A 26977-nucleotide genomic window follows, 5' to 3' on the forward strand; every position below is an offset into this window, starting at 1 on the left:
GGTGCCACCCGCGCCAAGGTCAGAAAGAGCTAATGATGATTAATCTACGGCATTGAAGGGCCTACAGGATTAAAACAAAAATCTGCTACTTGTTTGCGATGTGTCATCCATGGGTCTAACTGCACAAAGAAATGTGCCATGTCTTGGAGTCCCGTGTGTCTGTAGCCTCCTCTGCTCTTGAGATAAGAGATGGGAAGGATAAAATGGGATGGGGGTAAGGCTCGAAATTTTGTTTGCAGACTGGGAGAGATGGTGATCTCACAGGTAGTGAGGAACATTAATGCCATCCTGCCTAAACGTTTGACAGCTGATTTGCAAAGCTGGGCAAATGACTCAGTGGAGGCGTCCGTGCGTGCGTACGTTTAAAATCACCCAGGAGAGGAAGAATGGGCCAGTGTTTAGGGGCTCAGGCTGGGACTCAGGACACCAGGGCTAATTCCCTACTCTAGAGAACTATGGGTGACTCAGTCTCTGCACCTCAGTTTCCCATCTGTACAATAGGGATAATAGCCCAGCCCTGCCACCAGGGGTGCTGTGAGGATAGACACGTTGAAGATTGTGAGGAGCTCAGATATTATGGTAACAGAAACCCTATAAGCATGGGAGATAGAAGCTGGATCCCTGCCTTGGAGAAACTACGGACTATGTTGCAATGAATGAAGCATGGGGAAAGGGAGTCAGCATCTAAACAAAGGGCTTGAAGCGTGTCTGACCTTGTGCAGCTGCATGAAGGAGGAGCAGAGGGACGGAACAAGGACTCTTCCTCCATGTTGTGTGGCCATTCTAGGAGCCAGCCACAATCACACAGTCCCTGTGCTCAGCACCTGCTCATGTCATACTCCAAGCGAGCCCCAGCCCTGCCTTCCTTTTGCACAGGACTGCTGAATGGGTTGCCCACAGGGAAACAAGCTGCACCACTCAAGGGATGATGCAGCCCATGCAACTATGAGAAATGCCCCATTACACACATCTGCTAGACAGCACCTAACAGCTGCAGAATGTCACCCTGCAAACAATCCCCACAGACACAGCACTGCAGTTAGAGCAAGATTCCCCCCCCACACACACCGCTTCCAGTTTTTTGGGATCCCGAGGTGCTGGGAGAACATCTTCGCTCCCGATGCGCTTTGTGACCTGGGACAAGTCCCCCTCCTGTCCCAAGACCTCATTTGCATTATCTGCAAAGCAGAGATGACGATGCTGACCTTTGCAAAGCCCTTTGGAGTCTCAGATGCAAAGCGCTACAGGAGAGCAAATCCACAGAAAGGTGTGTACCCTTGGGAGAGGGTATTTAGTATTTGTTTATGGACTACACCTGCAGACCACTCGGTGACTAATAACAGACTTAGCTTCAGGGAACACTGACATCAGCAGCCTGGTATTTCTGGTGCATTCTTTCACCAGTCAATGAGAAGTAACCTGGAAACACAGAAGCTTCTTACTGGTTTTGTAGTCAGCTAAATCAAACTAATGCACTGCGCAGCAACAGAGTTATATTTTATACATGCACACATATAAACAGTACGTTTCTTGACCAAGAGTACTGTTGATTATTGCTCCTGCCACACAGAGCTCAGCGACTGGAATGTAGACCAAATATCCAATGGCTCTATGTGCTCTGGCTAGACTTCCCTTCCTCTGAGCTCCCCTGTATGTAATATTAATTGGTTAATATTTGTTTAGATCATTCCTGCCACTTTGCCTTTCCATTCTGGCTGCAGTTCATCACCCGCTTTGAGACTCACAGCCTAAGGAATGCAACAGAGAACTCCAGTTGCTAGGGGGGAGCGGGACGTAGGGCTGGCTCCTCACACAGCAAAGTCAAGGGTTGGGATTTGCAGGGTTTCTCTTCCAGCCTGGCATTCAGAAACTGCCCTGGAGACAGGAGGAGTTTGAGACTAACTCATAGCAAATGTAGTCAAGGAAGGATGAAAGAGCCCTCCGAGGTATTTAAAAATTACGCAATGTGGTGGCATTCTTTCCTTTACTACCTATGCTATGGTAACTCAGTGGACAAACAAACCAGCTCAGGCAAGATCCTGTGAGCTGGACACTCGCAAACAACGGAGCTTGCTTTTGGGGTTTCCAATCAAGTTTAAAACATCCTCCTAACAGGCCTGGGTGGGGTTTTTTTAATAGATCTTTGGGCTTCACACCTTCACACAGGCACACTGCATGTGGTTTTCAACAAAGGCTCTCTTTACTCACCCTGCTGGGTTAAATGGAACTTTTCCAAACTGATGCTGGCCCAAAGTCCTGAACTGGATCAGGACACGTCTGTATCAAAGACATGCTTCACATCTGGCTTGCCCTGAGACCTCAGGGGAAGTGCATTAAGATGGGCCCTTTAACATGTTCATAAGGCCCAGTCTACTCTTAAAAGTTTTGCCAGTGTAGCTTTGCCAGTCCAGCTATATCAGCAAAACCCTCCTAGGCGAAACCCAGCGAAAGAGTGCCTTTGCTAGGAGAGCGTCTGGCAGGTCAGCAGTGAAATAAATGACAGCAGTCAAGTCCCTTTTAAGCCTGTATTCTAGGGCCTGGGTTTTTCAAGGTACTGATGTGTTGCTGCACTCAGAGTTGCAATGCCGAACTGATTTAGGAACCTAAATCTCATTTTCAAAGGGGATAAAAATAAAGGTAAAGGTGGAAATCCTTTGTCTTTCAGGTCAATCAACCTGTTCTGTTCATTCCCTCTTGTGCAGGCCACTTTTGGAAGACAAGACACTGGGCTAGATGGACCACTGGTCTGACTCAGTATGACCACTCTTAGATTTTTTATCAGAGCCCTGAGCATCCTCTAATCCTCATTCATAACAGCCAGAGCTAAGGGCATTCAGCACCAAACAGGATCAGGTCCCATTATTTCTGAGGTGGTCATGGCTGTAGCATCTAGGCTGCAAAACTGAAAGGAATCCCAGGAAATTACTGTAAATCTGTGGAACTTGGAATGCCAGCTGGAAAATCCCCCAGAGGAAAGTTAGTCATTGAGATCCCAGGGGATCAGTCTGCACAGCTCTGAGCACCAGGCTCCGTTCCTTTGAGGCAGTTAAATAGATAAATGTCTTTTTGAGTACTAGCCCTAGATAAGGGAAATTAATACCATCAACTTCGCACACACACACACCCCCTGTCTGCCTCTAGTCCTCCACCTCCTAGTCACACACACCCCCATTCTCTCTCACCGGGATGGCTTGAAGTGTTTGCTTTGTCTGTAAGCACTTCCCTGTCCCCACAGCAATCACCCTGTAATCGGGGTGCAGAGATGCAGCAGAGAATGTGCAGCTCGCAGATGCTGCTGCTCAGGAGATTGGCGGTCACATCCCCGCTGTTTGTTGATTTGTGAGGAGTATTTCCCTCTTCCCTCCCCCCTCAACACACCATAACAGCTCATGAATTTTATAAACTAAACTCGTAACCAAACCATGAAATTGCAAATTTAACTGTCAGCAAACAAAGACTTCAAGGAAGCTAATGCTGCCTGACTCACGTCTGCAGCGCTGCTGGCACAACCATCTCAGACACACAGGGAGCCAGCCGCATCCCCTGCCCAGCTCCCAGACAAGGCTCATGGCAACCTCGGAGCCAGGACATCCAGCATGGGGCTGTGCCTGATTCCATTTCCATAGCCACAGGGGGATTAATGCAATTCCACTGGAACCTCCTGTGCTGTGGGGCGCTGCTCTCTGGCCACGCAGACCAACAGGCCACTCCAGGCGTACAGAAGGATGCAGAGACTCTAGCCGGGGTGGGGTGGGGAAGATTCCTTTCCTTTAGTTGCCATAGAGGCTCAGCACTGGCCCTCCCTTGCAAAACTATCTCAGTTGCAGAGCCCTCAGGCAGCGCCACGGTGAGGAACCCCACACAACAGGGTTTGTGCCCATGTTCTGGCGCAGATCCACAGTGTGGAGCGGGAGCAACGGGACAAACAGCCAGCAATCACCACTGCTGCAGGGGGAGTGTTTCCATCCAACAGCCCCTCCTGCTTGCATTCATAATCAGTGGAGCGCGGAGGGAAGGTTGGATGTTAGCCCCCTGACCTAGCCCCAGCCCTACAGTGCACCAGGGATCTCAGACAGAGCCAGCCTCAGGCCCCTGTCTACAAGCAGGCACTGCTCCCATGCCCCTCGATTCCAGTCCAAAGCCTGGATCTTCCACGGCCTGACCCACCCTGCCAACTGCTCATGCAGTGTCAAACACCCTGTCAGGGGAGGCCAGGAGTGTCCTCATTAAGCTAATTGAGTGCTAATTCATTCACAGGCGAGGGGGAGAGATCGGAGGCGCTGCCTCATTTGCTCTGTGGAAGTGGGTCATTAAAATGAAGGGTGGCAGGCTCTGAAGATGGAATGGGCAGGCGAGGCTGCCAGCTGCTGGAGGGAGGGAGGAGGGGGGCTCCCCAGGGAGCTCTTCGGTTAGTCGCATCCTTTTAGCAGTGCACAGCGCAGGCCTGTTGGGGTGAGAACAGACAGTCAGTGGGAGCTACCCCACCAGCTGGCCGGATTTAAGACCCAGGCAGAGCCCTGCCAACAATCACCGTCTCCGACACTAACGCATAGCAGCAGCGTCTGGCGCAGGATAAACCCACACAGCCCTGAGAGACAGAACGGCCTAACAGACAAAGCATCAACCTCTCTCCTCGCCTCCCCTAACATCCTGAAATACAAAATATAGAGCACCAACATGGTATGAAACTAGCCACTAAGGTTTTGAGAGGTGGGGGGATGTTAATACATAACCTCTTGGAGTTGCCAATTCCTGCAGCCTTTGCAGAGCCCTCCAACATGTTAATACGGCCTAATCCATGCTTAGGTTTTATCGATGTAGCCACAGCAGTCTGCCTATACCAGCAAAACCCTCTTAGTGTACACCCAGCTTATATCGGCATGAGAGTGCCTTTGCTGGGACAGCTTGTAGTAGTTCAGTGCGTGAAAAGCTACAGAGGCCAAATCCCTCTCAAACCAGTAACTTTTAACTGCCCATATTCTAGGGCCTGGATTGTTAAAGGAATTGAGCTGCTGCAGTGCCTAACTGATCCAGGAGCTTGAGTCTCATTTTTAAAAGGGATTGAGGCACATAGTTAGGATGCGGAGGGCCACTGAACCAAAGTGTAAACCCCGTATATAAAACGGGAACCACTTCAAGCCAGGGCGGTGCTGCAGCAACCCAGTTCCAGCATCTCCGTCGGTGCCTAAATCCATTCAAAAAGGAAATTGAGGTCCTCACCCAGTGCATTGCTGAGTGCAGCAGTAGCACTGAAAAGCTGAGTCTGGGGCTAGCAAAGAAGCATCACACACACATACAGTGTCTCACCCATTCCCAACATCACTACAGCCGCAAAAGTTTCCAGCATAGGCCCAGCCTCAGACACTACAATCGAAGCCCCAGACAGCCAAACATTCCCCCGACGTAACAGTGCATGCTGGCCATCCCCTCCTGGCACTGACCTGCTGCTGCTCCCCTCTAAGACCATATTGACAAAGGTGGTGAGGCATCTCGTGGGACTTTTTAAAAAAGCCCCTTAATGAGTTATGTGCCTAACTCCCATTGGCTTCAAGCGCCTGCTGGAGACAGAACGATGGGGCCTGACACACACTTTCAAAGTTCAGACGCAGCTCGATCTCTGCCTCCATTGCTGGTATCTGCCCAAACCAGGCACCAACAGCACTGGCTTATGCGCTGAGCAAGGCTGCCTGCAAGAGCCTCCGCAAGCCCATTGCACCAGGGCCTACTCCAAGACCAATGTCTCTCTGCAGGTCTCTCTTCCCACTGTACCTGGAAAGCCTGTTGCTGCAAGTGCCTGGGAGGCGGGGTGGCTGACAGATGAAGGGATGGAAAGCCATGTTATCAACAACGTTGTTGGTGGGGGAACAAGACTCATTTTTCCTGCCAATCATTTTCTCTTCCAGAGCCACAGCCTAGGAGGAACAGAGAAAAAACTGAGCCGCCTTTGGTGAGGCTGGCAAAGAGGCCACCGAAAAGCTCCAGGTGGTTTGTGACTTTTGGCCCTAACAGGAGCTCCTGCTCCCCACTTTTTTTGCCCCCTAGCTGCTGAGAGGTGTCAGTATTGTCTTGTCTCAGGCCCACATTGGGTCTAGCCCAAAGCACAAGCCACACAGATTTCCACTGTGGGACTCCGAACATTCTGTAGCCATGAGCAGAACCAGCAGACAGTCCAGATGGATCTACACCTCCATTATCTAGAGCGGGGGGGAAATTACTTCCCATCTGTTACTCTTCCCTGGGCTGAGACCTCCTCAATCGCAGCACGTGCCCTCTCCATCACAAACCCTTGGCCACCAGCTCTCCTACTGGCCTGAGGAGCAGCCCTGGTTCTTTGAGCAAGGAGCAGCAGAGATGAAGTTAAGCATCATTTATGGAATGGTGCTACAGACAGTCCAGTTCCTTACCTACACGCACCTTGACTTCCTGGACTCAGCTGGACAAAGACAAACTTTTTTGGCTGGGAAGCGTTTTTGTTGCCAAAAGGCCAGTTAGTTTAAACCAAAACTTTTCAGGAAAATGTGTTGGTGTCAATGAAAATTTCAGCTCCAGGACGAAATTGCTGGTAAAAGAAGAGGAGGAAAGAGAGAGAGGCACAACCAGCAGGCTACAGAGTCAGTTCCTTTCTCCCAGCCAATGAATATTTCATTTATATAAGGTGGAGCAACTCCAGCATGAAAGGATGAGAGAAAACAAAACCCACCCTAGAGAAGCCTAGTGGTTACGACATTCACCTGGTACGTGGGAGAATCACGTTCCAGTCCCTGCTCTTCCTGATTCTCGTCAACCCAATGGATGCTTCCTGACCCTGCCTGACAGAGCAGGAGCTTGACGCTGGTTCTCCCACCTCCCAGGCGAGTGCATTAATCAATAGGCTGTTGGCTATTCTGGGGGGTGGCACTTTTGTTGTCCCATGAACATTTTCAGAAAGTCTTGGTTTAGTTTTGCTATCGAAAGAAAACAAACGTCAAAACCTTCGATTTTTTTTTTTTGCAGAACAGAATTCTTGTTTTCTGGCCAGCCCTGGAAAAACACCAGCTGAACGCAAGCAGCAAATCCCAGAACATGAGGTCTTTGAGCCTGTGCAATGGAACAGACTTCCTGATACAAAGCTTCAAGCCCCATCTCTTAAAACTGGCTTGGATTGTTCTGTTGGCCCTTGGAAGAATCAATGAGGTAGACTGACTGACTATTCAGGAATAGGAACTGCCAGGCTGAATCAGACCAATGGAACCTAAACCCTTGGTGTCCGGTCTCTACAACAGTGGAAACTGCAGAGAAAGGTGCAGGAATAGTCAAGGACAATTATGCAATCAGGGAAGTTTTGTCCTCACTTGGTATATGACCTGGAAGCGTGCAGTTCTCCTGTGCGAGCTGTGAAGCATCCAGAAAAGTGACAATGCAAAAAATGGTACCTTCTCATTCCAGCAACCTGCTCTCTTGTGTTGTTGTTCACTAGAAGCCCCAATCAGAGACCAAGACCACATTCTGCTAGGTGCTGGACATGCATAATGAAAGGAAAATACCTGTCTCAAGAGCTTACCATCTAAGCACATGATGAGACAGCAGGTGAAGACAACACACACACACAAATAACAGAGACAGTCATGGAAGATTAGCTGCCTCTACACTATCAAATGTTTTGCAAGCATCGTGAGAGAGACAGGCTTTAAAGACAATAGGATGGCAGCTTTGCAGGGAGTTCCTCCCATGCATAAAGGGAAAGCATGAAGATGCTCATGGGAAAATTTGACTAACTGGCACTAAAGGTTGGGATCCTTGGCAGAAAAGAGGCAGGAGGGGTCAACGGAGTATAAGAGCTAAGGGCACAGCTAATGCACATAAAGCCCGAAAAGCAAAAAGTAGCAGGTTGTGCCTGTTGCTGCAGAATTATCTGCTGTGGTTGGCTTCCAAGAAGCAGGCAGATTCTTGTGTTACGTTGCTACGTTTCACCCATTTGTGCTGCAGAAGAAACGTAGCCGTGGAACAGAGCTGGGCTCCAATCCAGCTCCCCCATCATCAATACAATTATTCAGTTCTAATCCCAAGGCTAAATTCTGCCCTCGGTCATGCTTGTGCAAAGCCTTCAATGTGATTGCACAGGCACAACTTTGGGCAGACTGTGACCTGGAGAATCTTTATGCCAGCCCATTGTGTATGAGCCAGCCAGAACCCAGCTTAATTTTCAGATGCTGGGAGGGGTTTGTAGGAGGAGAAACATCTTTATCATCTGTAAACCTGTGATGCTGGATTTGTAAAATCTCTTCCTAGAGTGGAACCAGGGATGACTTGTTGCAGCATGATTGTCTATTTTTTTACAAGTGCTTCCATTCAACCCTCTTTTTTTCCCCCCTCTAAACCATCACTTTAAAGTCTTTCCAGTCCAACTGTGCCTTGTGGAAGATCTTTTTTTTTAAGGGAAAGTATTTAAAAGCTTTAAATCTAGTTCTCTAGTCTCCGACCCCCTGAAGATTCCAGCACAGCAAATAAAGTGCTTCGCCACCCTCCTTAAAAAGATTTAATCTCCTATATTTCCAGCGCTCGTGTGATTAAAACCCACTTCAATTTCCATTCCCAGAGCTACAGCTGATTCGCTGCTTAAAGTAAAATGGCACAGACAAAGCTTTCTGCACCACATTCTCTACAGTACAAAAAAGGCAGCTTCAGGGATCTCTGATGCCCAAGTCTTTTACTATCAGGAAGGGAACTACCCCACTTCTCCAGGCATCTAGACACTACTCTAACCTTACCACTCGCAGTTCAAAAATAAAATGGGACCTATTGTCTTTTCTGGACTGACATTCAGATGTCTTAGCTGATTAGAAGCCAAGCCCACCAGCACAGAATTTTCACTCCCAAATATCATCAGCAGTAGAAAGGAAAATAGCCCAAAAGCAACACTAGGCAGGGAACAGTGTTAAAACCACAGATGGGAGAACGAGAGCACAAGTGAAAAAGCATCAGACCTAAGACCCTGGTGAAAACATTGCGGCAACTTGAAGACTGAGTAAGATGGCTGGAAGCAGTGACACATATCTGAGATGCAAGGGGACAAGAAAACCCTGACCAGAACAGCAGTTGCAGTGTAAATAAGAAGCATCTTAGAAATGAATGGATTCTACTGGATCAGCCAAATCCTGCAGTGTTTTTCACTAGTGTCAACCTGGAATCAGGTCAGTGGAGTCACTCCTGATTTACAAATATAAATCTCAGCCATCTGAATGTACCTTTGTGCATTCCTTAAATCCTAACCATTTGTTTTTCCTGAAATTTATATGATTAACTTTATATGTAGAGCTCATAAATATACACAGTGCAGTACAGGAGAAATAGATAGATGGTCCCTGCCCCAAAGAGTTTATAATCCAAAAACAGGAGGGGGTGGGACATTAGCAATGAAACAGCTAAATAAAGAGATTGTTCTAATAGAATTCTCTCCAAATAGATGTTGTTAATATCGCTGTGTTTGGGTGTCCTATTATATGTATGCAGATTGTTAATAGCCTGTGACAATGGGTCTATGGGTTTACTGAAAAGCTAGAGGAAATAGACTTTCCAATGAGAGATGGCAGCATGACCTTCACCTGCCAATAGTTAAGGCAACTGTTCGATAACCGTTCAGAATCGCAAGTAAGCAACAAAACGATCACAGGTCAAAATGGAGATAACCCTTGAAAGGACAATGCAGTAAAAGGAACAACAACAAAAGAAAATCCACATTAATAAGATTGTTTAGCACCTGACAATATGGAGCAACGGAACTGTCTGGAAAAATAAAATCAATATTTTCATACAAAATTTCCAAAAATGTCTCATCAGCCATTTTCATTGTTTCAAAAATTGGAAAGTTGTCTTTTGTCTGTTTGTTTGTTACCAGTTCAGCTGATGCTTTTGAGCTACCAAATACTAATTGCTCCTTTCAACACCTCGGTAAGGTATTATCCATCCATAGCAAGTATGATTGACATCCAAGAGTGGATCAGAAAATGGTTGGTATTTTCCATTGAAAATGTCAAAAGAAATTAAAGACATTCATTTTTTTTTTACCATTTTAAAATAATTTCATTTTTTCTATGAATTTTTTTCTTTAAAAAGAGTAGGTTTTATTTTAAAAAATAAGGCCAAAACTTTTCAACCAGGTATATTATGCCCCAAGTGGAAACAGAAAAAGGTAAGACTAACATTTCCAAACTTAATTGGCTAAATTTTGCCTCCCTGCTGAACATATTTCTGACAAAAAGTATAGACTCTTTTGACTTGAACTAAAGAAGAATCTGTTCACAGTATAAGGCCTATGACACACAGATGAGCATTTTAATACAGTATTAGTTACACTAAGCAGAGATCACTAAGCTCACAGCAGCAAAGCTCCTCCCAGTAGGAGCTGACACCACAGTGCACAGTTCTATTTGCCTTGAGAAAGAAGAGTCCTTCAATACCATGGAATATCCCATCTCTCATACCAAATGGAATTTACTTTAATTAGCAACAAGACCCCTAAAAAAGAGCAGGTTAAAAATTTTCAGGAGCTACTTGGAGCCAGCCTGCCAGAGATCTGCTGAACAGGAGAGCTGGCTTCTCATCTGGCAGCACAAATCCAGCAATGCATATGTGATCTGTACCCAGAGTAGAACGGTTACTTCGATGCTACTAAGCAAAAATAAAACCTGAAAGAACAAGATTGAGTGGGAGAGCGTGCACATCTTGGAAGCATGCAGAAAAAGCATCACTAGCCCACAAAGTAGCACCTGGTCGTTTATCTCACTCTATTTCATCAATAGAAAACAGCAGCTTCGTTTCTTGGTTCTAAATTTGGCAAGAGACCAAAGTAAAGACCTTAGGCTGAAGCCCAAGGGAAAGATCAGTATTAGAGGAACTATGAGCTTCTCAACAGTTAATACTGCTACGCTATCTTCACAACTCGTTTCTGCTGGGAGACACTGGAAGAGAATAAACAGATGAGGGATACTGGTATGTTCATGATGTACGAATAGAGAAATTAGATAAAATATACTCTTGCTGGAAGGTTGCAGCATAACACTACTTTACTTCTTAGAACTCAAAACAATTACACATAAGAACCTAGTAACAGAGAGAGAGAAAACAGGCTGCTTCCTGTGGCAGCAAGGTACAACTCATCCCACCCTCCTTGCTTTAATCTGGCTCTTTGCACACTGACTCCCATTGCACACTTTGTTACAGAGCCCCCTAGCCTGCTAGCAGGTCCAAAAGAACCACCCACTCTTAAAGTGATAACTTGCAATCCCAGCACAATCACCAATATATCACAGACACCTCATAGCTAGCTCTTTTACATCATTTCTTACAGTGATACCTGCTGAGAGATGCTACGACCACAATAGCTGTGAGTTCCCCTTTATCCAAACTTTTCCCTTTAGAACTAGCAAGAAAAGAAGATAAACATACAGTTAGGGCCTGAATTTCAGAAACAGCCCTTGATTTTCCTGGTGCAATTTTGCAGCTACCAATAACTATCTATACATTTTGCACTTGCAATTAACTATGGGTGCAAATGGCAGCATTTCCCCAGCTGCCTGACTGCAGAATCACACACATCCGTGTTAGATGTCTAAACGCTATCATTTGCTCCCATCGCTAACTGCTGCCCAGAAATTAGAGGCGAGACTGCAGTCCTTTTAGAAACCCTTAATCTATGTGATTTCGCTTTGAACATCACAACATTTGCTATATTTGGATTACTCAGAAACATCAGCTCCTTAATGTCAATCAATTTACTGTCTCACCACCGCTATTAAATATTTTCATGTCACTTTGTTTTTTTATCTGAAATTCATATATACAAATGGTCCAAGGTCACTCAAATTCCTATATAAATGAACAGGTGGGTGCACTTGCATCAAAATCACTGCATTTAAATTAGCCAGAGATGAGATTGAAGACATGAGTTTAAAAACTTAATTGACTAAATCAGCTGAGACACCAAGCACTGATTGTATCATTTAAAATAAATGTAATGTTGGCCTTCAAAACATTCATAATATATTATTACATATCAAGAGCCATTATTCAAGGAGCACAAATATTCTCTCAATTCCCTAATGGATTTATGAAAGAAAATCTCTCACATTTTTATTTGCTTGTTTTTCTTTCTTTTCTGAGGAAGATGGAGTGAGGGATGGGGGCAGCAGTTGAATAAGCAAAACTTTTCTTCCTGAAACTGCCCCCTCCCCCCTGAACAGGAACCAATCACCTTACTTTACTGTTCTTAAGACCCCAATAAACTGAATCATGGAAGTTGTGATGGAAAGGTCTAGGGATGTTTTCTTGGATGTAGATTTAGCATGAGGGCCAAGAGGGAAGGCACTAAAATCACATCTGGAACCAAAAGCTCCAGTGGTTCTGGGCCCCAGGAGTGCATACAAGTTTTGGGGGACCTGGGACAAAATCTGAAACTGAAGGCCCCCCGTTCCAAAAAAGTTACCACTGAGGGGAGGCCCAGGGAAGAGGCATTGGAGAGCAAACCCACCCCATACTCATCCCACAGTGGTAGCTCCAGGCCAGTGGGGCTAGGGCCAAGCTCCTCATTCCGGGCATGGTGAACTAGCCAGGGGATTGCAATGCCACTCATTCAGATTTGGTCCGGCCACCCCTCTGGCCAGGTCAAATCTGAGGAAATAGCATTGCAAGCTGGCTCACGGGGTTACAACACCCCTCAGGCATGGCCTGGCCACCCTTCTGCCATGACAAAGGTGAAACTGAGTAAGAGGAGTTGTGACCCCATGCACCAGGTCACGATGCCACTCAGTTTGGGGGTCCAAAGAGAGGATCCAGAGCAAACTTCTCCTTTACCCATCTTCCCCAAGCAGACTTGCTGGGCCCTCAAACTAACACAGGAGTTTAGGAGAAAACTTCCCTGGTGGTCAGGTTGTTTCATAATTACCTACTGCAGGGTTACTTGCATTTGAAGCATCTGGCACTGGACACTGATGGAGCACAATAACCACCATACGGATCACTAGTCTCATCCAGGATCATAGTTTAAGCCCAGAAAAAAAACTATTATGATCAGTTGGTCTGACCTCCTGCATAACCCAGGCCAGAGAACCTCACCCAACAATTTCTGAATGAACTTCCATTTGAGCTGTAACATCTCTTTTAGAAAGACCTCCAGCCTTGATTTAAAGACAGGAAGCGATGGAGGATCCCTTGCATCCCCTAACTTGGTTGTTCCAACCAAACACCTTTTCATAATTTAATGGCTGTTTCAATTCCAAACTCACATCTGGGTCTGAACTTCACAGGGCCGCGGATCCAAACACCCTATAGTGGGGGTTCAAAATCCACATTCAAATTCATTAATATTTTTGTGCATAAAGCATGAAGCTCAGTTTGCTGCTATTCAGAGTTGGGTGACTCATGAGTTTTTGGTCAAACTCTGGGAGGTTGAATGTGTCCTTCTTCACAGAGAATAAAAGTCTGTTGCTGCTACCACCTTTGCTCCTTTAGCTCACGTGAGAGAGGCCTGCACTTCCGAACTGAAGATTCAGACATCTATCCCCACTGCAACCTGTTTCACGGGGAGGAGGGGAAGTTTTCATCAGCATCGTTCATTCTTCAGCTATTTAAAAAAATCTCAGCCATCCAATCTGGAAGCATGAACCACGCCTTGTCAGATAGGCGACCAACCACACGCCATGAACAGTAGAAGCCGGCAGGTCACTGACAGAGCGTAGTCTGAAATCTCTTCAGGGAACAATAAAGACATTTTAAGAAAACCCTGCTGGGCTTGCAAGTGATTTGCTAATCCAGAAAGGGAGCTAACTACAACACAAATATTATCAATATGAATAGGTCCAGTGGCTCTAGAGTTTGAGGTTTTAATTTTATAGGAATAAGTTAACTCAAAACCAGATCTTCCCCAAAACTTCTGCTCCCAGAAACTGGGAATGGGCGACAGGGGATGGATCACTTGATGATTACCTGCTCTATTCATTCCCTCTGGGACACCTGGCGTTGGCCACTGTTGGAAGACAGGATACCGGGCTAGATGGACCTTTGGTCTGACCCAGTATGGCCGTTCTCATGTTCTTATGCTCTCCTTCTTGCAGGGTGTCAAGATCGGAGCAATACCTTGGGCTTAACTCAGTCCGTCCGCAGCCATTACAAAAAGACACAAATTGATTGAGGGGAGGAACCAACAAAGTCTTTAGGTAATGTTAAAATATGCAAATCAGCCCCAATAAAAGGCCCTGGGCTTTTAATACATTCTAATCACAGGCAGTGCTATCAAGGGCTTTTCAAAACCCATGTCTGTTCTTAAAGAACGTGTCAAGGAGAGGCTGCTTTGCAGCGCGAACACCACATTAGGATGCATGCTTGATGCAGATGGAGAAAAAAGAGCAGCCTCCCCAGAGTGGAAAGACTGGATGGGAATTGGCCTCAGAAACAGCAAGGAGCACTAGGGGACTATTTACCATGTGGGCCTAGAGGAAACCGCAGCTGCATCTCCATATCACTCAGCTTTGCCAGGGCTGGCCAGGGGCCCATAGGGACACTTCCCTAGGAACACTGAAGGCGCAAGCGTGGAATCAGATTAATACTTTCTGTGTGCTCTGCTTGGGGACTGTCTGCAGCAAGATGGGCTCCATGATCTAATGGAGCTTCTCAGGCTCTGAATATTCACCTCCATGCACTCTAGAGTTGAGAAATCATGTGTCCAACCCACACAACAAGTGACCCCTTACGCTGGATCCTCCCAAAGTGCAGGGCTGCTGGCTGCCAGTTGGTGTGATCATACCGCTGTTTCCTAGCCCCAGCCCAGCCTCCTTACATGTGCTAATTCAGCTCAGTCCCAGGGACATTATGCAGACTAGGCCCCTTCTCCACCCATGGAACATGCTCTGTGGGGATTGGGAGGGGAGGGGGCTGCGTTACAAGGCTGTTTACTAAAAAACAGCAAAAATACCCAACAAAGTGTACCGTCACTGCGGGGCTTCACAGCCCCCTGGCTCGCTGAATCTGGACTCAAATGCTTTTATAAACCAGGGCTTGGGGCAGGTCAGGGCTCACACAGAAAGCAGCTCTACCCAGTTCTCTTCCCCTTAATTTCAACCACTTGGAGGATGTTATCCCTGTCCCACTGTCCTTCAAGTCCCCTTCTCCCGCCAGGTGACTGAGAAGCTCACAATAAAAGCCAGAGTACGGGGAAAGGAAGTCAGGCTTCTTCAGGGAGTGAATCCTGGAAAGATAGAGCATGTGTACTCTGTTCAGACCCGCAACCCTGCCCTCCACAACCAGCTCCTGGCAGTAGCGCTGAGTGCAAAGCAAAGGCAGGGGGAACATCTGGCCTCTGGTGGGCTAAGCCTGCCTGGATTGCTCTTCGTTGACCTGCTTTTCTTTCCCTGCCTCCCCTCGCCTCTAATTAACGTAAAGGTGTGTAACAGAGATCAATCTTAACACATCCCAGGCCAAGCAACTTGTTCTCTTTCACTCTGGACACAGACAATGAATCGAAGCCAACACAGGACCCAAAACCCAGGGGGATCTTGAACTTCCCCGTGCGTCTTCTTTGGTCCTGAGAGATGACCTCAGTGGGCTCTCTATGGTTCAGGCTTTCATGCTGTTTATGCTGGCCAGAGCAAAAGAGAATTCATGAGATCCTGGCTCTGACACTGACATCCTGTGTCTCCCTGGACAAGTCACTGAATCTCTGTTCCTTCGTTTTCCCATCCGTACAATGGGGTTCACAAGACACACCCCTACATGTGAGGAAAATTCCATTACCTCTGTGAGGGACTTGACTGTCTTGGTGATGAGTGTCACAGAAAAGCCAACAAGCAAGGCCTCAGAGATCCTAGAAATATATGCCAGGCAGTGAATAGTTTTTAGAAAACTAAATACTTCTCTCCATCAGTCTCAAAGCACTTCATCAGCCTTCGTTAATAGAGCATCCCAGCACAGCAGGGAGCTAGTGTATGGTCATTGCACCCATTTTACAGAGAAGGAAACTGAGCCACCAGGAGGTCAACCATCAACTTTTCAAAAATAGTCACTAGCTTTTGAGTGCCTAGTTTGAAACAGCTTGGGCCAGTGCATGCTCAGAACTTCTGAAAACCAGGCCCAAGGACGACGAAGTTTGACACCCAGAACACCAAGGCACCCAAAGCTAGTGGCCCCATTTGAAAGTTTGGGCCTAAGCAACTTGGGTCAAGGTTGCACAGCGCATCAGTAGCAGAGCTGGGAACCCCGGACCCTAGCCCTGTGCTCTAACCCCTAGGCCTGACTACCTCTCCAGCACTCCACATTTCAACTATACACAGATGACTGGCCTATTTTGTAATATTTAAGACTTTGGCAGTCCTACCCCCAGCTCCTCCTGAGCACACAATGTCACTCCTCTAAGGGTTAAATCATACTCGCTGGTGAAAGGCACTGGATTGCCAGCTAAAGAGACTGAAGTACTCTACTGATCCACAGAGCAGCAAGTCAAGCTTCCCCCTGCATACTTCCCTGCCAATGTACTCCAGTCCTGACCCAAGGTGGTAGGACAACCTCCACTGCTCAGTCCCAAGCGTCTTTTCAAACCAAGACATCATGGACACTTGTAACTAGGCTGAGACCCAATGACTCCTTCCAGAGAGCCAACAAATGTCACAACTTTTGGTCACAGCTGGGGCAAACTCTAATCCAGGGCACAATTAATGGCAGCTGCCACCATTCCTGGGCACCATTCAGCTCATCAAGTTCCAAAGCCAGCACAGAGACAGAGATGAAAGGCTCCATGGCCCATTACCAGTCCCCTGGGACCATCTAGTTCCCCAAGCTATTTGTCAAATGTGCCTGCGTCCTCAATGCATCAGCCCCGGCTAGCTGCCTCCACCCCAACTCCTTTAATCATGTGTCCCCAGGAAGTTGTATTGGTCTAAGACCAGCAGGGCTGATTTATCCATGTCCTCCAGTAGAAGGCTCTGCCCTGGGCCTTCTGTGTCATGGCCCAGGAGCACATAACAAAGGGGTGCCCCTTCTGCAGGGATTCAGGATATAGGCTGCACAGGACTGCATGCTTATTTCAGTTACCCCCCACTGTCTCCAATACAGTCACTGGCTGTGATCAGATTCAGTCTTGTCCTGGTTTAATACCCTGGTCCCATTCTCTCTCTCTCACACACACACACACACACACACTTTGTGCTGCCAGGCAGGGCACTACAGAGGCAGGCTGAGACATTAAGATTCCTGGCACGGGTGGAGAGGCGAAATCCACCGCATCCTGCTGCAAAGTAAACTAATCCTACCAGGTTAATTCTCTTCCGTGGCTCATTCTGGCTTATTAAAGCCAGCAGGCACCCGGTGGAGGATTCATTACCTGTGCCACTTGAAGGCAAGGCTGCACTTTAATGAGGTGAGGAACACTGGGGGGGGGAGGCTGTCTCTACTGCAAGTCTCAGATGGTTACATTTGTCCTGGAGGCAGGAAAGCCCTTGACCCCTGGGGTACCATTCCCTCGAGCCGAGCTATTACAAACAAAAGGGGGACGTGCGGGAGAGGCTTGCTACCAATCAGTTGGCTTCTGAGCTGTTGTGCCAGAGACCTGGTCTACACTACGCATTTAAACCAAATTTATCAGCGTTAAACCGATTTAACGCTGCACCCGTCCACACAACGAGGCCCTTTATATCGATATAAAGGGCTCTTTAGACCGGTTTCTGTACTCCTCCCCAATGAGAGGAGTAGCACTGAAATTGGTATTACCATATCAGATTAGGGTTAGTGTGGCCGCAAATCGATGGTATTGGCCTCCGAGCGGTATCCCACAGTGCACCGTTGTGACTGCTCTGGACAGCAGTCTGTACTCGGATACACTGGCCAGGTAGACAGGAAGACAGGTAGACATGAAAAGACCTGCAAACTTTTGAATTTCGTTTCCTGTTTTCCCAGCGTGGAGCTTTGATCAGCACGGATGGTGATGCAGTCCCAAATCCAAAAAGAGCTCCAGCATGGACCGTACGGGAGATACTGGATCTGATCGCTGTATGGGGAGACAAATCTGTTCTATCATAGCTCCGTTACAGAAGACGAAATGAGAAAGCATTTGAAAAAATCTCCAGGCTATGATACAGAGTCCACAGCACAGTGCTGTGTGACAAGCGTAACGGAAAGCTAAAGAATGAAATGGACGCTCATGGAGGGAGGGAGGGGGGATTGAGGACTCCAGCTACCCCACAGTCCCCGCAGTCTCCAAAAAGCATTTGCATTCTTGGCTGAGCTCCCAGTGCCTGTAGGGTCAACCACATTGTCAGTGGTGTTTCAGGGTATATGTCATCAATTTACTCCCCCTCCCCCCCATGAAAGAAAAGGGAAAAAAATTGTTTCTTGACTTTTTTATATGTCATCCTATGTCTACTGCATGCTGCTGGTAGACGCGGTGCTGCAGCACTGAACAGCAGCATCCTCTCCCCCTCCCCTCCCAGGTGGCAGACGGTACGGTGCAGAAGGACTGGTAGCCGTCCTTGTCATCAACCCGTGAGTGCTCCTGGCTGGACTCAGGTGAGGTCGGCCGGGAGCACCTGGGTAAAAATAGGAACGACTCCCGGTCATTCCCGGTAGATGGTACAGAACAGCTGGTAACCGTCCTCATCATAGAAACTGGGGGCTGAGCTCCGTCAGTCCCCTCCCCCCCTTGCATGTCTAAAGAAAAGATTCTGTACTGCCTGGACTATCATAGCAGCAGGATGCTGGGCTCCTTTCCCTCGCATCGTTTAATGTCCTGCCTGGACTATCATAGCAGCTGGAGGCTGCTCCCCCTCATTCTAATCTCACTAAAAATCAGTGTTTCTTATTCTACATTCTTTATTACTTCATCACACAAATGGGGGGACAACTTTGCCACAGTAGCCCAGGAAGGTTGGGGGAGGAGGGAAGCAATGAGCGGGGTTGTTGCAGGGGCACCCCCCATGAATGGCATGCAGTTCATCATTTCTGCAGGATCTGACACGGAGCGGCTGTTCTCTCTGGTTCTCTGATACACTGGTTCTCTAGTACACTTGCCCTATATTTTAGGCAGGACTGACTCTATTTTTAGATAAACCATAAAGGAGGGAATGACCTGGGGAGTCATTCCCTTTTTGTCTTTGCGCACCCGGCGGACCCCAGCGAAGGCCAGCCAGGAGCACCCATGACAGCAGCAGATGGTACAGAATGACTGATAACCATCATCTCATCGCCAATTTACATGGCACAGCAGACGGTACAGAACAACTGGTAACCATCTCTGCTACCTTGCAACAGCAAATGAATGTTGCTGTGTAGCACTGCAGTACTGCCTCTGTCAGCGGCATCCAGTACACATACGGTGACAGTGACAAAAGGCAAAACAGGCTCCATGGTCGCCATGTTATGGCATCTGCCAGGGCAATCCAGGGAAAAAGGGCGCAAAATGATTGTCTGCCGTTGCTTTCACGGAGGAAGGAAGGAATGACGACATTTACCCAGAATCACCCGCGACACAGTTTTTGCATCATCATGCATTGGGATCTCAACCCAGAATTCCAATGGGTGGGGGAGATTCAGGAACTATGGGATATCTATGGGATAACTACCCAGAGTGCAATGCTCCAGAAATCGACGCTAGCCTCGGTACATGGACGCACACCGCCGAATTATTGTGCTTTATGTGGCAGCGTGCACTCGACTTTATACAATCTGTTTTACAAAACTGGTTTATGTAAAATTGGAATAATCCCGTAGTGTAGACATACCCAGAGATAATCCAACATGCATGTGTGCATGTGCGCGCACGCACGCACGCACACAAACACACCAATTTCCTCTTCGCCCTGCTCTACATCAGGACAAGTAGCTTGTGGGAACTGCACTGCCATGATTTAATACCCTGTGGTGTCGGTGAACAGCCATCCCTTTGCCCTCCAACCTGACCCATTTCCTCCATCAGTAATCACAATCCCTATCAGGACTGTACAGTGCCATCCTCATGTGCCTGGCCTTTATTTATTTGCTCTAGGGGTCCCCTATCAATTCCCCAGGGGGGAAAGCGCACAGGGAAGATGGATTTCCAAACCAGTAAGTGGAAAATGATCTGTGAGAGAGAGAGAGAGAGAGAGAGAGAGAGAGAAGGCAGCAGCTGCTGTATGTCTTGATCCCTTTAAATAGTTCCCAGCCGTCCCCCTGTGGAGTGAGGGTGTCTGCCTAACAGAGCTCTCCTCTAATTAATCAAGTCCCCTCCACCACCAGTGAAAAAGACCCAGAGCTGGTGGATAAGATATTGTGGGAGTTAACAGAGGAGGCAACCTTGGGTTAGCGAGGCAGAAAGGAGGTGGAGGACTTCATCTGGAGGGGCACAATTATTTTACCACCATGCTATGCCTCTATACACAGCACAGTCTGGCTACCTCTGGCAATAGCTTACCTTTTTGATCTGGGCTTTATTTTCCGTCCTTTTCTCCCCAATTCCCTTCTTCTTGCCGGGTGGCTGTTGAATTTGTTTTATCCCAGGCCTTTCCTTTCATGAGCAAACTTGCATGTGTGCTTTCTGTCTCTAACTTCATTTCCAAAATTCCGGTCAAAAAAAGGAGGAAACATTGCAAGAGGGATGGAAAAAAGGAGTCAAGAGATCAAAGGTACTTTTTATATCCATTGCAAGAGGCAGAAAGACAAAGGAAATAACTGGGGAAGAGAAAGACCCCCACCCTGCTCGCTCCATGGTTTCTGGCTTGAAGGGAGCAAGGGATGAGGGGACCTTGGCCAGTCTCATCTCATAGGTCCAATGGCTTCCCAGAATCACAGCAAAGCAAAAACGTTGCCGAGAACACAGAGCATGTTGTCGAAAGGAAACAAACCCAGAAAAAGGCTGCAAACAGCTGGGAGCAAATCAAATCCAGAAACAATGCTTGAAAATCATTCGCCTCCTCTTCATGGCTGGAGCAAGCTCATCTCCCCTCTCCACTCTCTCGCTCCCTCTGCCCATCTACATCAAAGATCCCTGCAGCCCTTTTCCCCCCCGCCACGGCTTGCTGGGTCCACTCAGCCAATTCTGCCCGTGTAGACTCCAGGAATTGCTCTCCCCACCTATACCCTCCCCAGACTTGCTCCCTCTGCTCTGCATCCCATCCTATGCCCGAGCACCTCTCCTCCCATTCAGTCTTCTGAGGAACAGCTCACCCATCTCCATCCTCCTAAACTCATGGAATGCCATATGGCAAAGAGGCTGGGCCAACACTGGCCATAAATCCTCCCCTGCCTCACTGTACATTATGAAACTGAATTGTGCTGAACCAAGCAAAGGAAAATTCACCATCAGCATCAATACTATAAACTCCACCCCAATGCAATGCCTTTTGGAGTTCTATTTTTGCCAACTCTCCAAGGCTCCTCACACAAGAGATTGGCTTACATGACAAGTTTCTCAGGGCAGAGGATATCCATATTTTACATCCTACACAGACCCAGGCAATTCAGTGGCTAAGCCAGGGCCGAAATTTAAGCATTGTGATGTCCATTGACGTTCTTTTAAGGTGCATTGATGATTTAGGAATATCCTATATTCTAGTCTACACTGGTTCTTATACTCCACTTATCATCATAGGATCTGAGCATCGTCTAGTTGTGCATTAGGCAACATGACTAACATCTGCCACCTGGTTATCTCATCCTCTACGCAGGAGAAGTGTGTGTTGCTTTTGATTTATATACAAATATATTATATTCACACACAGAGAGAGAACTGTGCCTTGCACTTAGAGCAGAAGGTGAGGAGGTGTGTGATGGTCCTTCATTCCACAGTCTTAGGCTAGGCCTGAGAAAGCTCTGTGTCCTGCACAGACAAGCTTTGCAAATATAAGGAACATGCAAACAAGAGAAAAATCCCTGCAATCTTATAGAGGGACCACCCTCCAAACTGCTCCCCTCAAATGCTTTACAGAATTCAATCAAACAGCACGAGTTAAAGGAAAATTCTGCAGAGACACAGATGTCTATGCAGGGGAGAAACGAGACAGATTGTGTGAAGGAAGAGAAAGGGGTTTAGTGCCAGATGAGCAGTCAGATGAGCATAAGATGCTAAACAAAATGATGGCACGATCCTAAATGTAAACTGAGGCAGCATGGCCCGGTGGGTAGGGCACTGGATTTAGTTGCAAGAGATCTGGGTTCTACTCTTAGCTCTGCTGCATGACTGTGAGCAAATCGCTTCTCCTCCCTGTGCTTTTGTTCCCCTCTTACCCTTGGCCTTGTCTATTTAAAGTAACTCATTGAGGCAGGGGCTGGCTCACATCATGTGTTTGTACAGCACCTAGCACAACAGGTAGCACCACTAGAGGTACGTCTACACTGCAGCTGAGAAAGAGTCTCCCAGCCTGGCTAGACAGACTCATTAGCGGGGCTTGAGCTAGAGCGCTAAGAACAGCAGGGTGGACACTCTGGGTCAGGGGAAAACCCAGGCTCCCAAACCCACTTGATCCTCGAGCTGGAACACCCAAATTGATATTTTTCTGCAGGATGGCTTGGGTCTGACTCCCCATTGCAGTGCAGCCATCCCCTCAGTGACACACTAATGCAGATGTGCAATACCACCGCCAACCTCAAAGGCGGTTCATGGGAGTTTCCTCAAAAGCGAGTTGGACCAACTGGGCAGCAGCCAAGGATCCAGAGGGGAAAGTTGGATCCAATGCCATTGCCTAGGCTATTCCTAGGGAACCCCAATGGAGCTCAGATCTTCAAGAGAGCTCAACTTCCATTTAGGTTCCACGCAAAGGGGGTAGAGTTTCAAAACGTATAAGCACCCAGCAGCACAATGGGGAATCCTCAGAACACAGGGAGCATCTAGGAGCTGGGCACCTGGGGAATTTGGCCCTCAGTACTGGCTGCTGGGTTCTTTGGAAAGCTGGTACCAGAGCGAAGACGCATTCCTGGGAGTCTGTTGTAAGCAGGCGCAAGAGATATCAAAGGGTCCTGACAGAGGAAAGTCTGATCTCTGGGGCTCTGAGAGTGAGAGACAGAGCTGGACTGACGTAGCTATAGGAATGGTACTTGGAGACAGATAGGATGGGGCTGCCTGGAGAGGGATATTATCTGCAAGGAGCAGAATTTCTTAACACTCATCTTTGCTGGTGATCAGAGAAATGGAGACAGCAAACAGAGCACAGAAGGGAGGCAATCACTCATTTAAACTCGAGCAAGGAATCTGGCTGCCACATCAGGGCTCTGCTGATGAGAGTATTTAACGATCAGTGGGAAGGTTTGCAATCCAAACAAAGCTCAATTCACTCCTGGTGTAAGCAAGTTCCATTGGATTCAACGGGAGTGGGTAGCTACTTTACAGCAGCAGTCGGTTTGGCCCACGGAGCGGTACAGCTACCCACCTGGCTTTTTATTTCAATCTCAGAAACAAGGACGTGCATATCGCCTCGTACACATACATCGCATACATACACTCCTACCTTTGCCAGTGAGAAAGGGATCAAATTGAACATAGTCTCTAATGGGTTGAAGACGACATCATCAAGCTGAAGTACAGAAGACAGCTGAGGACTCCAAATCACCCCACTTGCAGTCCATGGTCTGTCACGGACCCAGGACATTAAAAGCCATTTTTAACCTTCTCTTGGGTGAGACCTGCTACCTGTTAGCAGCTCCTTCAGCACCCCTCCTGGATCCAGAACAACCTTTTAAGAGTGTCCTCTAGCTCTCAGTTATCTCAGAGGCAGGAGACCATGTTTGCTTTTAATACTTTTGCCTAAAGGTCTGAGCGTCAGCATTTGGAGACTGAACTTGTGCTGATATAAATCCAACGTAACTCCACTTAGGTCAGCGGAGTTAACTCTAGATTGACACCAGTGCAATGGAAAGGTGAATTCAGGACTAATTTTTAGCTATGCTTCCAAACAGAGCACTCTCTCCACCTCTGATATTCCCTTGGACGTACTGCACTGGTCCAGCCCTGTACCTCCTGCATAGAGATCTTGGGACTAGTTCCAGAGCTTCCTTTCTCTGTCACTGGTGACCAGCATGCGGTCTCTGTTTAGGTTTGCTTGTTGTTTTTCTCTTCTCTCCCTGGTTTCTCATAGATCTCCCATCTCTGCCTTTCTCTGGGTGGTAACAGGGTTCTGCTCTATTTACCTTGGATGAGAGCCATGCATCTCAGTCCAGTATCGTGTGTCATCACAGGAGGATGGAGCAAAGCAGGAGACAATTCTTCATCTGACCAAATGTGCTTCAGCCCATTATTACTGATACTGCAGAAATTCCTACAGGCCCCAGCCGAGCTTGGGGTGCCATTGCGCTAGGGGCTGTACATTCTCACAGCAAGACCCAGACCTTGCCTCAAAGAGCTTACAAAAATAGACAGAGAGAGAAAAGGCGGCAGAGGAAACAGGCACAGAAGTTAGTGACTCACCCACGGTCGCACAAGAGGTCAGTGGCAGAACAAGGAATGGACTCCAGGTCTCCCAATCCCTGCTCATTAGACCACGTTGCCTCTTGTGCCCTCTAACCTTGGTTCTTCCTCTTGTCTTTATCCTCCTGCTACTCCTCTCCCATCTAGCTAGCTCTTTACTCAGTGCCGGGCTTGCAGTAGTAGAAACACAAACCCTGAATCATGAAGAGTTAGTAGGGAACCTTTCCATACCCATGTGTTTTGTCACATCACCAGCTACTTCCTTTGACTTTCCCAAGTGGTTCCTGCAGCAAGGGGAGATGATCCAATGCAGATAGATTGTGCATGGTCTCTTGGCCTGAGCCTGGTGAGAAATTCAGGGTTGTTTGTGATGATAAACATGACCTGTTGGAGCATGCATCAGAGGCATAATTCCACGGGATGAATTTGCCCCTAAAAATCTTTGTAGCTTTCGTTATTTTGAACACCAGCAACCTCTTGCTATGCCCTGTAAACGTCCAGGCTGTTCTCTATGCTACACAAGCTTTTCCACTTGAGGTTGTGCTGCAAAGGTCCTGTCAGACCATTGTCACATCCAAAGCAATATGCTCATCTGAGCATGTTTCTTCTTGTCCAAAGGTTGAGGCGAGTCTCATGGTGCTTTGCAGAGTGGCTGCCAAAGCCCATCTGCTCTCAACTGGAGTTTGTCTGTGATTACTGCTCACTTACTGTCCTTGAGGGAAAACATCTGTTTTTGTCTCCTATTTGTGTAATCCTTATTTCCTCACCAGTATCCCCGTGCATGTTAGCACATGTATTACAAGCCTCTCTCGGTGGGGGGGGGAGGTTTGTTGAGCTCTCTATAGTTCATCTTCACCTGTCTCGCTTTCTATCCAACCTGACATCTGTGTCTCCCTTTCCCTCTCCTTGTCAGTGTCCACCTCCAGCACTGGATGGGGAATCAGACAGTGTGGATTTGGTTTGACATGGAACCAGTGGTACTTAAGTGCATTCAGAATAGCTCAGATGGCAGTCAAGTGATATCATGAGTGCAGCACTCAGTTCAAGCCTCCCGACTGGCTGTTTAACGTAGAAGGACCAATCAAACTGGCTTTGGCATGAGGGCCTCATTTTGCCTTTTTCTTGGGGATGCCATGAACGGAAAGCACACGGCATCGTTGGGGAAATTCTTACTCTATTGAGGACTCCAAAGCAATAAGAGCTGATTGCACAGGGTGTAAATCCACTATCTCTTAGGGCAATGCACAGTCTGGCTGCTTCACATTAACTGTACATACAAAAGCAGGCAGAAGCATGACATCTGTAGGCATGGTAACACAAGTACCAGAGAACCACATGTCCTTAGAGTAGCCATCCAACCCTTAGAAAAGTATATATTAGAGAATGATGAAAGAATGTGCTGCCCAAGGGAGACTTTGTGAATCGATTCCCTAGAGGAAGAGAGAATTCCCCCTGCCTCAGGTGGGTGACCGGCTGCTGCTAAGTCGCTACCTTCAAAAAAAACATGTCAGTTTCACCTAAGGTAAAATAGATACATTTATCTGCACATCTGCTCTACTGCCTTGTATTGTCCTATAGGAAATGGCTCAAATGTTACAAACACTGAGGTAATCTGATTTCAGATATCTAACGCAGGGGTGGCCAGCCTGTGGCTCTTCAGAAGTTAATATGCGGCTCCTTGTATAGGCACCGACTCTGGGGCTGGAGCTACAGGAACCAACTTTCCAATGTGCTGGGGGGTGCTCACTGCTCAACCCCTGGCTCTGCTACAGGCCCTGCATCCACTCCACCCCTTCCTGCCCCCTCCCCTGAGCCTGCCGCACTCTTCCCCCACAGAGCCTCCTGCACACCACAAAACATCTGATCAGCAGGTGTGGGGAAGGAGGGGGGAGGCGCTGATTGGCAGGGCTGCCAGTGGGCGAGAGGCGCTGGGAGCAGGGAAGGGAGGAGCTGATGGGGGGCTGCTGAGGTATTACTGTGGCTCTTTGGTAATGTACACTTAAATTTTGGCTCCTTCTCAGGCTCAGGTTGGCCATCCCTGATCTAAGGTAATTGTTAAATGTTATCATTGCATTTCAGGGAGGAGGATTTGTTATTTGGGAAGCTCATAAAATTGTTGGCATTCTGTTAACAGCTCCCCTCCTTTGCTTTTCTGTTAAATCAGTTGTCACAAGTCACAGCCCAAAAAATTTCTCTGGTGATTCTCTGCCTTAATCATGAGAATACCCAACATCTCCCTACAAACATGCCAAAACTACATTAGAAGAACGTTAAGATTGGCAAGTCAAATCCTTCTAACTTAGGGAAAGCCAGGATAAAGGTTCTCTGGCACACAGTTGGAACACAAGAGTGGTGTGGAATTAGAGCATGCTCAGTGCAGATGCAAAGTTCAAAGAGTTTAGCAGCAAGCCCCATTAAGCATGTGCAAAAGATAATTTTAAGAGAATTATAGCTCTGCCAGATCTGGATGGAGTTCCACAGGGACAGCAAAAGACACCTCTCTGACCGCAGGACTATCTTCCTGCCGAATTTCAAGTTCATCCTGCAAAGCGTGGAAGCATTCGAGCTTTTCAAATAAAATGAACAGTT

The sequence above is a fragment of the Chelonoidis abingdonii genome, chromosome 18, assembly GCF_003597395.2.
Source record: "Chelonoidis abingdonii isolate Lonesome George chromosome 18, CheloAbing_2.0, whole genome shotgun sequence".
Lineage (NCBI taxonomy): Eukaryota > Metazoa > Chordata > Testudines > Testudinidae > Chelonoidis > Chelonoidis abingdonii.